The sequence below is a fragment of the Dromiciops gliroides genome, chromosome 3 (assembly GCF_019393635.1).
Source record: "Dromiciops gliroides isolate mDroGli1 chromosome 3, mDroGli1.pri, whole genome shotgun sequence".
NCBI lineage: Eukaryota > Metazoa > Chordata > Mammalia > Microbiotheria > Microbiotheriidae > Dromiciops > Dromiciops gliroides.
This window is the reverse complement of record NC_057863.1, coordinates 365,594,399-365,606,279: the sequence shown is the minus strand read 5'-3', so window position 1 is coordinate 365,606,279 and position 11,881 is coordinate 365,594,399.

Here is an 11,881-nt window from a genome sequence, read left to right as displayed (position 1 = left end):
CTTCAGAGCTAGGTTGGATTAGTTGATCTCTGAGGTTGGTTTCAACTCTTAGATTCTGTAAGTCACTGACCTAGGTCCAGAGAAATTTCTAATATCTCATTCTACCTTTCAGTGGGGCAGCTAGGTGGCATAGTGGATAGAGTGCTGGCCCTGAAGTTGGGAGGACCTGAGTTCAAATCTAACTTGAAATGTTTATCTGTGTGATCCTGGGCAAGTCACTTAACCCCAATTACCTTAAACATCTGGGGCCATTTTTCAGTCATCCTGATAATATATCTTGCCCCTGGACCCAGGTGGCTCTGGAGGAAAGAGTGAGACTGATGACTTTGCACAGCCTTTCCTCACTTAAATCCAATTAATTGCAAGTCATGAATCTGTCCTGGGTCCTCTTTGAGAATGAAGGACTAACAACAACAGCAATAGCAATAGCAATAGCAATATCAACGACAACAACAACAAAAAACAATAACTACCTCTGAATACATTGAGAAAGGCAACTTTGAATGCTGTATTAACACTTTTCAGTGATTAAAGTCCCCTCCAAAATTGCTATTATAGGTTAGTAAATTGTAACTTTTGACTAGTTACTAGTTACATGCTGATTCTGGTTCATTGTACATTCATTCCCTGGCAAGTGACAATATCTACCAAGGATAAATATCATTATCATTTTCCCATTTCTTTTAAGGACCCATTTATTAATGGCATTGTATTATGTACTTCATAAAAATTATTGTGGAGCTAGTCCCTATGCACTACCATCTTGTCAGTGGAGACAAAAAATGCTTTTGTGGACCAAGGAGTAAGCAATAGTATTTTAAAGCACTCTTCAAAAACATAACTGGACAAAAAGATAATAGCATCTGATATATGTTAGGGGTAAACCCAATTTGGAGAGATGAACGAAGGTTAACAACATCTAATCAAATTACATAAGAGAGGAAGGAAACAAGCATTTATATTGGGAGTGCTTTGTGACAAATACAAATATCATCTCATTTAATCTTCCCAACAGCCCTGGGAGTTAGGTACTACCATTATCCCTATTTTATAGTTGAGGAAACTGAGGCAGGCAGGATTCAAGTGACATGTCCATAATCACATAGCTAGTGTCTGAGGCTAGATTTGAAACAGAATCTTCTTGACCCCAGGGCCAGTGTTCTATCGACTGTGCCACTTAGCTCCTTCAATATATAGCTACAGGGGCAGTTAGGTGGCACAGTGGACAGAGCACCGGCCCTGGAGTCAGGAGTACCTGAGTTCAAATCCGGTCTCAGACACTTAACACTTACTAGCTGTGTGACCCTGGGCAAGTCACTTAACCCCAATTGCCTCACTAAATATATATATATATATGTATATATATATGTATGTGTATATATATATATATATATATATATATATATATATATATATACACACATACATATAGACCCTTCATATGTTCATGGACAAATATGTTCAGGATTGGGTGAGGTGAGAAAAGCTGCTTCTCTTCTCTAGAAGGAGTTATAATACAATGCAATGAGTGAGGTGAGTACCTCTATTTGAGAGTACAATTTAGAGAAGCAGTTTTGTCTTATTGGTCAAATTGCTTTATACCCTATGATCCTCCTGTTTTCATATACACTTGCCCTTTTAATTCTGGGCATGTTTAGGAGTAGATACATCATTTATTGATGAATTGGGTGTTTATTGATTTAGTACTTAGAAATTTCCTGCCATGTAAATAAGGTGTGAATGATACAAAAGTAAGCCTCCTTTTAAAACTTTTGGGGTCAGGTTAAGATGGAAATTGTGCTTCTAGTTTTTAGCCAAGCAATTGGACATAACAATCTTTAGCCAAGTGGAAAGGGGAAGTCTCATTTTTTCCTTCTTCATTCATTTTTTTTTTGGGGGGGGGCAGGGCAATGAGGGTTAAGTGACTTGCCCAGGGTCACACAGCTAGTAAGTGTCAAATGTCTGAGGCCGTATTTGAACTCAGGCCCTCCTGAATTCAGGGCCCGTGCTTTATCCACTGTGCCACCTAGCTGCCCCTTTCTTCATTCATTCTTAAACATCTTAGTTTACCTCAGTAGGCTAGAGGAGTTGATTTAGTCTCTTTTTCAGAATCTATCTGAATCTCCTCTTACATCATTTGTATAAATATCTGTACCGTCCCCTCCTCTTTTTCAGAGGGACACTAAAATTAATCAAGATATGTGCAGAGAGTTAACTCTGTGTATTGGCAGATTTTGTATTCATTCACTAAACCGTATCCCACACAACAGTAAGGAGGAGATGGAAGGGGTACCACAGTGCCATCTTTAGATTGAGATCATATGGCTTTGAATGAGACTTCTATAGAGCTATTCATTTTAGTCTTAAAACATTTGCCAAAGTGAGTTTGACCATACTGCACATTCCTCTCTCCTCTGCCAATCAAACCCGCAAGTTTAAAGCATATGGAAAGAGAAAGCGCCAAATCCCTCCAAATATAAGTGAAGCTGACATGCCAGAGAACGTTTAAAACAACAACAACAACAAAAGGGCTTTCTAAGAGAGGTAAAGAATGAAAGTTTGCCTGCTAGACAGGGTTTTTCAAGCATTCGTGTCATTCAATGAAACCTAACCTAATTAGTTTAAGTGGAGATTTTTTGTTATAGATGCTCAAGTATAATGACTGCTATTATAGCAGCTTGCAGTGAGAGAGATATATGGCATTCAATGCTCTGCCAAAGAAAAAATAAACATGTTTCACTTCTTCATTAGATAATGTTTATTTATGGCACAGTATATATCGACCTCCCCTGTAACATTAAAGTTTTGACTGCTTTTTAACTATAAAATCTGATATTGTTGTGGCAGCTGCATGACTCAAATGATTGCTAGAGTACAGCTGTTATCAAAGAGTGAGATTTATAGCCACACTACATGGTGTAAAGATATGTGCATATTTACTTTGCCTTTTACTACTTTTGTCCTATATTTTAATGATAGTAGGTGGGATGAAATGATGAAAAAAGTATTTTATCATTGCAAAAACAAACCAGACAGTTTATTTTAAAGTGTGTCTTAATTTTACATTGTGGTAGTCACTCAGTTATCTCTGACATTTTCTAGAAATGGCCTAAATGAGAATAAGGATGATCTTGCCCCCACTCATGGCTTACTCTTATAATGTAAATACATAAAATGTACCCAACTTTAGTGGGAATGCTAAGAGCACTTAATACCACATGGAAAACCTATTTTAAGAGGTATGACACTGAAACGGTGGTATCAAAAACAATTTATGTGAAATATTCCATTTTTCACGTAAACAGTTTAAGTTTAGTATAATTCTGTTTAGCCTTAAATCTATTATCATCTTTCCTATATAAAGCTATATATGACTTTCAAATCCAAAAAGCAGTTGTATCCAAACCTATTGATAGCCTCTTGGTATATACTTATACCATGCTATGTACTTTGCAAACCTTAAAGTACAATATAAATGATAACTATTCTTATTATATGGCTCTACCAAAATACCCTACCCTCCAAAACCAAAACAAATCTTTCACCTCATGGAATTTTTCTTCAATGATATCAAAATGTCAAGGTAAGAAATATTGACCATAAAGATATCAAATAGAAGGTTGTGACTGAATATGTACATTGGCATTCTGTAATAAAAACTGAATTTGAAGAACATACTTAAATCAATGTATACCTTTGGAATTATAAAATGGGCCTAAAGGGATATGGAAAATACTTTAGGAAAATCCCTTACTATATTAACAAAATGCAGGGCTCATCATGCTAATCCAGGTGTAGAAAGGTTAACACTTCACAAGAAAAGGAAGGTGATTGATAGCTGTTCTAAGAACACATGGCAAAGGGGTAAAAACCTACAGTAATACTTGAACAGGCATCATGTCACCAAGCAGTAGCAAAGGTACATGCCATTAGATGGATTGAGTGTAGCCTAAATTGGCTTACCTCCAAATAGAACCTAAGGAATGACTAAGATCCAAAAGCAGAATCAAAAGGCCCTTCCTGGACGACATATGCATGAACACAGCCAACAGATTGACAAAGAAGCATTGAACAAATGGCTGAATAATGTAGATTTGTTTTTGGAACCACAGGTGTTTTTGATGATTTTTTAGATCATCACCTCCAAAAATTACAGGAGTGTTATATTTAAAGAGCCTAGACTTAGTGATAAATGTAAATTACACAAGGAAATATTAGAGATAGGGCAGCAAAGCATTTTCTGCAGCAAAAATTAAGCACCTGCTGAATACTTTGAAAGACATGACATGGGGGTTAGAATTGGAAGCTTACTACTTTTCATGGACTAACACATGAAAAATCCTCATACTACAAATAAGGTGGTGACCTAAACCAATAAATTGAATTATAACTGGGTCATTGTCACAGACCAAAATGTTGTCCACAATTTACTAGCCATAACATTTATCCATGAAATTAAAAATAATAATAACAATGCCGTTGATAGATTTTACCATACCAAATGGTCACATTGTTGAAGTTTTATGAAATGAAAAGCTTCCAAAATACAGAGATGTAGCAGAAGAAAAAGAATCATGTGGGTGCAGGATGAGGTACGTATCAATTCTATTCAATTCAATAAAATTTTATTAAGCACCATTATTGTGCTAAGCATTAGGGATACAGAAAGAAACAAAAGACAGTCCCTGCCCACAAGGAGCTTATAATCTAATGAGGGAGACAACATGCAAAAAATACATATAAAGTGAACTATGATATATTGGATAAATCAGAATTAATTAACAAAAGAAAGACACTGGAATTAAGGGGGATTGGGGAAGGCCTCCTGTGGGAGGTAGGATTTTAGTTGGGACTTAAGTTGGCTTGGAGAACAGCCAGAGAGAATGCCTGCATCTGAGAGGTGGATCTTGTTCATGGAATAGCCAAGAGTCCAGTGTTCCTAGAATGAAGACTGCATGTTGGGGAGTAAGGTGTAAGAAAACTGGAAGGTAGGAGAAGGCTATATCATGAAAGGCTTCAAATGCCAAACAGAGCATTATGTTCCTGAAGGCAATAGGAAGACACTAGAGTTTATTGAGTGAGGGCAAGGGGTGACACGATCAGACTAGCATTTTAGGACAATCACTTCAGTGCTGAATGGAGAATGAATTAGAGTGAGGAGAGACTATGGGCAGGCAGACCCACTAGGAGCCTATTCTAATAACCAAGGCATGAGGTGATGAGGGCCTACACCAGAGTGCTAACAATGTCAGAGGACAGAAGGGGATGTATTAGAGAGATATTACAAAGCTTGGTCTTGGCAATAGCTTGGATATGGAGGTGAGAGATAATGAGGAATCCAGGATGTCTCCTTGGTTGCCAGCCTGAGGACTGAGAGGATGCTGTTGCCCTCTACTGTAATAGGAAAGGTATATGTGTGTGTGGTGGGGGAGGAGGGTTTAGGGGGAAACATAATAAGTTCGATTTTGCACACATTGAATTTAAGATATCTACTGGATATGTAGTTCAAGGTGTTTGAAAGGCAGCTGGAGATTTGATCAGCATAAATATGGTAATTCAATCCATGGGAGCAGATGAAGTCACCAAGTAAAGCAGTATAGCAATAGAAGGGAACGGGGCCCAGAATAGAACTCTGAGGGACACTTAAGATGAGAGGGCATATGCTTCAGAAGAAAGACTCTTAAACTATGAGTCATGACTCCACATGGAGTCATGTAATTGAATGTGGGGGGTCATAAAAATTTGGTAACAGTAAAAGGTTATGTGTATGTATATATATATATATACACACTCACACATGTATACATACATATACATACATACAAACATATATACTTATACATACATATATGAGAATGGCATCCTGAAAACCTAGAGAGAAGGGAGTATCAAGGAGGAAGCAGTGATCAACAGTGTCAATGGCTGCAGAGAGGTCAAGGAAAATGAGGACTGACAAAAAAAAAAAACACACACACTGGATTTGGCAACTAAGATATCAAAAAATAACTTTGGAGAGAATGGATTTGGTTGAAAGCAAAATCGTAAGGGGTTAAGAAGAGAGTGAGAGGGGGAAAAGTGAAGACACCTTTGGTACATGAGAAGAAATAGCATGATAGCAAGAAGGGCAGAATCAAGTGGGGGTTGTTTTCAGGAGAGGGAAATGTGCCACTAGGTAGACTTGTACTGAGGATGCTTTCAGCAGCTCTGTAGAAGATATACTCATACTTTCATTGAGCTACAAAAAGATACTATTTTATCCTGATCCCAAGTCCAGAGAATATTAAATATAAAAAGAATATTAGCAGGATAGTGACTTGTTCATAACTATTTCTATGTTTCTGCCTAAATGTCACTGGATAAGATGAAAATAAGTTTCACTACGACAATGTCGACGTTGATGACAACCAGTAAGAATATGACTATGACTACTATTAGTACTAGTGAGCCTACATAAATGGTTTATATTCTAATAAGTTTTCAATTATAAAAAGATATTTTATTCACCTACACAATAATAAAAAAACATCAAAGATAAAAAATAGTCCTCAAACCATTTCTTTCTGAAATCCATAAGTAAAGGGGCAGCTGGGTGGCACAGTGAATAAAGCACTGGCCCTGGATTCAGAAGGACCTGAATTCAAATTCAGACTCAGACACTTGACACTTACTAGCTGTGTGACCCTGGGCAAGTCACATAACCCTCATTGCCCTGCAAAAAAAATCTATAAGTAAAGTTGAGAAAGGGATGAATAATAATAATAAATAGCTGACCTTTTAGAACATTTTGAGATCTATAAAGTTATTTACATATACAAGGTACCCCAAAAGTCTTAGTTCATATTTACTCAGCTTTTAAGCTTTAAACTTGAAACTGCCCTAAAACTTTTGGGAAACCCTGTACATTATCCTCATAATAGACCTGTGAATTAGATATTGCAACTATTATTACCTTTATTTTGCAAAGAAACAAACTTTCCATGCAAAACCTTTCTGCCTCCCTTTAGTTGCAAGAGCTCTATTTCCCTTAAAGGATCATATTTATACACTTACCCCTATCTGTTTACACATAGACTCCCCCTAGTAGACTGTAAGCACTCTGAGGGCAGGGACTATTTTTGTTTTGCTTGCTTTCTTTTGCTATTGTATCCTCAATACCAATGCCAGTCACAGTGCTTTGCACAGAAGAACCACTGTCAATGTTTGCTTGTTTTGATTGGTTAAAGGTTAATTGGCTCGCCTTTGGCCACATAGCTAGTGAGTATTAGAAAGGTGGGTGGAGTTTGAATTCATGACTGTCCTGGCTCTAAGTACAACAATCTAATGCAAATTATTTAGTCAAGTTTCCTTCTTGTCTAATAAGCTAAAGAGTACTCAATAATTATAAAAGAGAAACAACTCAAATGATCCAAGCTTTTTGATGTAAGAAGTACGGTTATGGGGCAACCCACTTAAAAAGAAAGGGGCAACCAAGGGTCATACAGCTTTATATGTGCCATTGCTCGAAAAACAAATAATAGTAAATAGTGAAGGGGGTTGTGAAAAGTTATATTTTTTTTCCCTCAACAGTACCTACTTATTGTGTCTTTTTTCTTTTTTGGCTTTATAATGTCAGAGAATGAATCAGCCAGTGACTGATGGGGAAAATTCAGAAGACTTGACAGTTCTGTTCAGATCAGATAAGCATCGAAGCCTGTTTGGGTTAGAAACTGAGCGGGAAATCTCATGATGACAGAATTTTTCTTTTTCAGAAAATTCCCATTACTTGCTGGATTCTAAAGGGTTAGAAATACTGTAAGAATAGTCTTTAGATTATTTGGGGATTTCATGATGGATCTCAGGACATACAAAAGTGCCCAATGCATTTGGAGAAGTGATAATCACATCCTTTCAAACTGAGAAAAGTTTTAAGATCAGTTCTTATTTTATCCCAAACTGCTTAACTAGCCTGTATATTGGCTGCCTTTGTCTCTTCCTTCATCAAATAGCACACAGAGTTTAAATATACATGGAATACTACTAGTTAGAGGGTAATAAATCTGTGAAAATTAGGAGGTGGATTCTTCCTTATGGTAACCCATACTTAAGGCAGCATGTTGTGGTCTCTCACTTCCTAGAGACACCACTGGGAGGCATATAGATGGTGCAGTGGATAGAGCACTGGACCTTATACATTTACAGACTTAGCTATGTGATCCTGGGCAAATTACTTCACTTATCTGAATGACAGTTTCCTCATCTGTAAAAAGAGGATAATATTAGTACCTACCTCTCAGGTTTGTTTTGAGGATAAAATGAATTATTTGTAAAGTGCTTTGCAAACCTTTACGTACTCTCATTATTGTGAATAAAAGATCATTCATGGTAATTTTATTACTTTTTATCTATATCTCTAGATCCTGTAGAACATATGCCTAACACATAATGGATGTTTAAAAATATTTGTTGATTTATCTACTTGTTTTTAAGTAATGAAAGAATGAAAGGAATTGAGGAATTAGTTGAACTTGGGCAAAAACGTGGCCCCCAGTGGAAATTTGGAAATTTCTTAGCTCATGTCACGTTTCATTTTTTTTTGTTTAGTGATCAGGAGGTTATAATGGTGGAGGGAGAGTGATCTAAAGCTAACTTGGGGTGATAGAATTGTTCTGGAGTCAGAATGTAGTCATCAGCAATTGCTTTGTAATCATACAAACATGATATTTTCTGACACATAGTTCCCAAATTGGAAACTTCAAAACTTTCATAGGTGTTTTATTGATAAAACCCAAACGGCTGTCTTTCTGATTAAAATAGAAAAAACAGCTTTGGCACATGAATTATTAAATATCCCTGTGAAATCACGCCACAGAAGCACAAATAGAAACTATCTTCTATAAAACACATAAACAACTGAGTTTTCTGAATATTCTCATCATTGTTTCATTATAAAGCTATGCTGATCAATTAATTCTGCTCCCCAGCATGTAACACACTGCCTGGCATGCCAAGTGTATGAAATGTGGGAATTAGAAACTCAGAATCCGGAATGACTAGAAACCTGGTGGTGGGAGTGTTAATATACTTCCTTTATAGCTCATGCAATAAATATTTCTCTCTATGAGAAATTCATCAAAATTTTGATATAGAGCACAACAGTGAATGCTATAAGTTTTCCCAACCTCGAGAGGTAACTGATTAATCAAGCCAAGTCAACAAGCATTTATTGAGTGCCTGCTATATTCCAGGCACTATGCTTTATATCCTTGTGAGAATGCAAAGAAGGGGAAGGACAAGCCCTTGCTCTCAAGGAGCACATAGTCTAATAGGGGAGACAACAGGCAAAGAAATATGTACAAACTTTCATGTCTGTCTGTCTATACATGTATACACACATATATACATATGTATATGTGTTGTTAAACACATGTATATGCATACACATAAATATATATGATAAATTGGAGTTAATCTCTGAGAGAAGGCTCTAAGATTAACATTTGTTGCTAGCAGATATCCTGTCTCTCCATTTCATGGAGGAAGGACATATGGGTTCTATTTTCCAGATATTTTCTAAAGATAAAAAGAAAAAATATTTGAAAAGCAGATTATGCAAATGAAAATTTATCTATCTGCTGTGTGTGTATGTCCCATGTGTGTGCATGGCTTTCATTTCCTAGTTGACGTGAAGAAAAGAGGCCAAAAAAAAGAAAGAAAGAAATTTCACACATTCCCAACCCAGATTTTAATATCAAATATTATAAGTGACAGTCTTTATCAATTTATGACATTTCACTTACAGATTAGGTGATTACTATAGAAAGAAAAATCATCACATTAACCAACACTGAAATAATTTGGAAGTTTTGTCCTCAAGATCTGAGCCATGCTTAATCCTAGAAATAGTTCTGACAAATGACTAACAGGACTGATATGTCAATCTGGTATGATATGTCTATTTAGAATGGGGAGTTAATGCTTTTATGGTTAATAATTTATAGCAATTTGTTTTCTTCACAAAGCACTGATGCCTTCATATCCTCTCTGCTCCTTTCTTTTATCTAAGATACATCTACGGGCACAGACCTATTTCAGCCATTTGGATTACATTGTCTGGGAACTAACAAGGGTTACTACTATTACACAATTGCATTTGTCTTCTCTTCCTTAGCATAGTACCTGGCACATATTAGGTGCTTCATAAGTTATTGTTGTTTGAATTGACTCATCCAAATGGTTGAATAGTTAATGTATATAGTTGTAGGCCCCTTGATGGCTTAGTGGAAAGAATGTTGGAATCAGGAAAAGCTTAGTGTTATTGCTACTTCATAACATTACTAGCTATATGACCCTGGGCAAATCACCTAACCTCCCTCAGCCTCAGTTTCCTTTTAGTAAAATAGGGGTAATAATAGTACCTACCTTACAGATTTATTGAGAGCAGAGTTGTTAAAAATGAGACTCATGAGCTGAATGAGGCCCACGATACTCTTGAGTGTAACCTGAACCAGATTAAAATGTAATTGCAAAATATTTAACAAAAGAAAATACAATAAAACTTGAATAAAATTACGTTTTATAATTGTCAATAGTCAGCCTGAAAGGAGCTTTATGTACACATTAGTGGCCCCCATTTCTATTTGAGTTTGACACCATTGGTTGAATGGATCAAATGAGAAAACAGTTGCAAAATGTTTTGCAAACCTTAAAACACTGTATAACTGTTAGTTACTATTATTTCACAGAGGGGAAACCAATCAGCTTATAAATTTCTTTGATTTGTAAGGTAATGGAAAGGTGTATGAGAAAGAAAATTGCTTGAAGCAAAGGGATTGCTCTGTAATCATTAGGATGATTAGCTTCAATATGGCATATTAATTATGTATTATAACTAATTATATACTTATAATTATAACTAGTAGCATACATTCATAGAGTCTGGCATATGAACTATGAAAAATTAGATCATTAGAAAATACTTGATAGTTTTAAAATTTTTACAACAAATTGGTGCAAAATGTACCTAGTAAAAAGGAAATTCAGTTCAACAAATTCAATTTCTGCTTGTCTACTGTCTTTTCCCTACTTATTAAAACATGCTCAGGTCGTCTTCATCATCAAAGAAATTTCACATGACCTTGATATTCCTTCATACTCTATCCTTTATCTCTTTGGTTTCATTGTATTGTCCACACATTGGAATCTCCACGCTTGTTTTCTCTACTTCCTTACAACCTATGCCCTTCTCAACACTTACAAATTGGATTCAACCCTAGCACCCAAATAAAACGACTCTTTCCAAGCTTACCAATATCTTCCAAGTGCTAAATCATTGTTTTTTCTCAGTCATCATCCTTATCCTCTATGCAGCATGTGATACCACTGACCATACCTGTCTTCCTGGGCACTCTCTCTTTTATATCTTCTGGTCTTCCTTACTTTTTCTTGGTCTTCTTTGCTAGATCATCAACCACATCTTTTCCCCTTAGTGCATATATCACCTGTACTTCTCCCCTCTCTTTTCTGATTTTCTTCTTCTTCCTCCCTTCCCTTCCTCTCCTGTCCTTTCCTCTTTTCTCCTCTCTTTTTCTTCTGGTGAGCTCATTTGCTCCCACTGGGTTATGTCAAGCATTAACTCTACATCAGTGTTATTTACAAACAGACATAGATATACTCAGTCTCTCTTGAATTCAACTCCCATACTATCCACTGCCTAATAGACATCTTCTAAATTCAGCATCCCTAAAACTCAACATGCCTAAAGAGGAAAAGATTATTTTCCCACCTAAACCTGTTGCCCCTCCAAATTTCTTTTATTTCTTTAGAAGGCAGTGTATTTATTCACCTCTCCATCTCATTTCATAGACTCAGAATCATCCTTGACTCTTCCTTCTCCTTCAAAAAA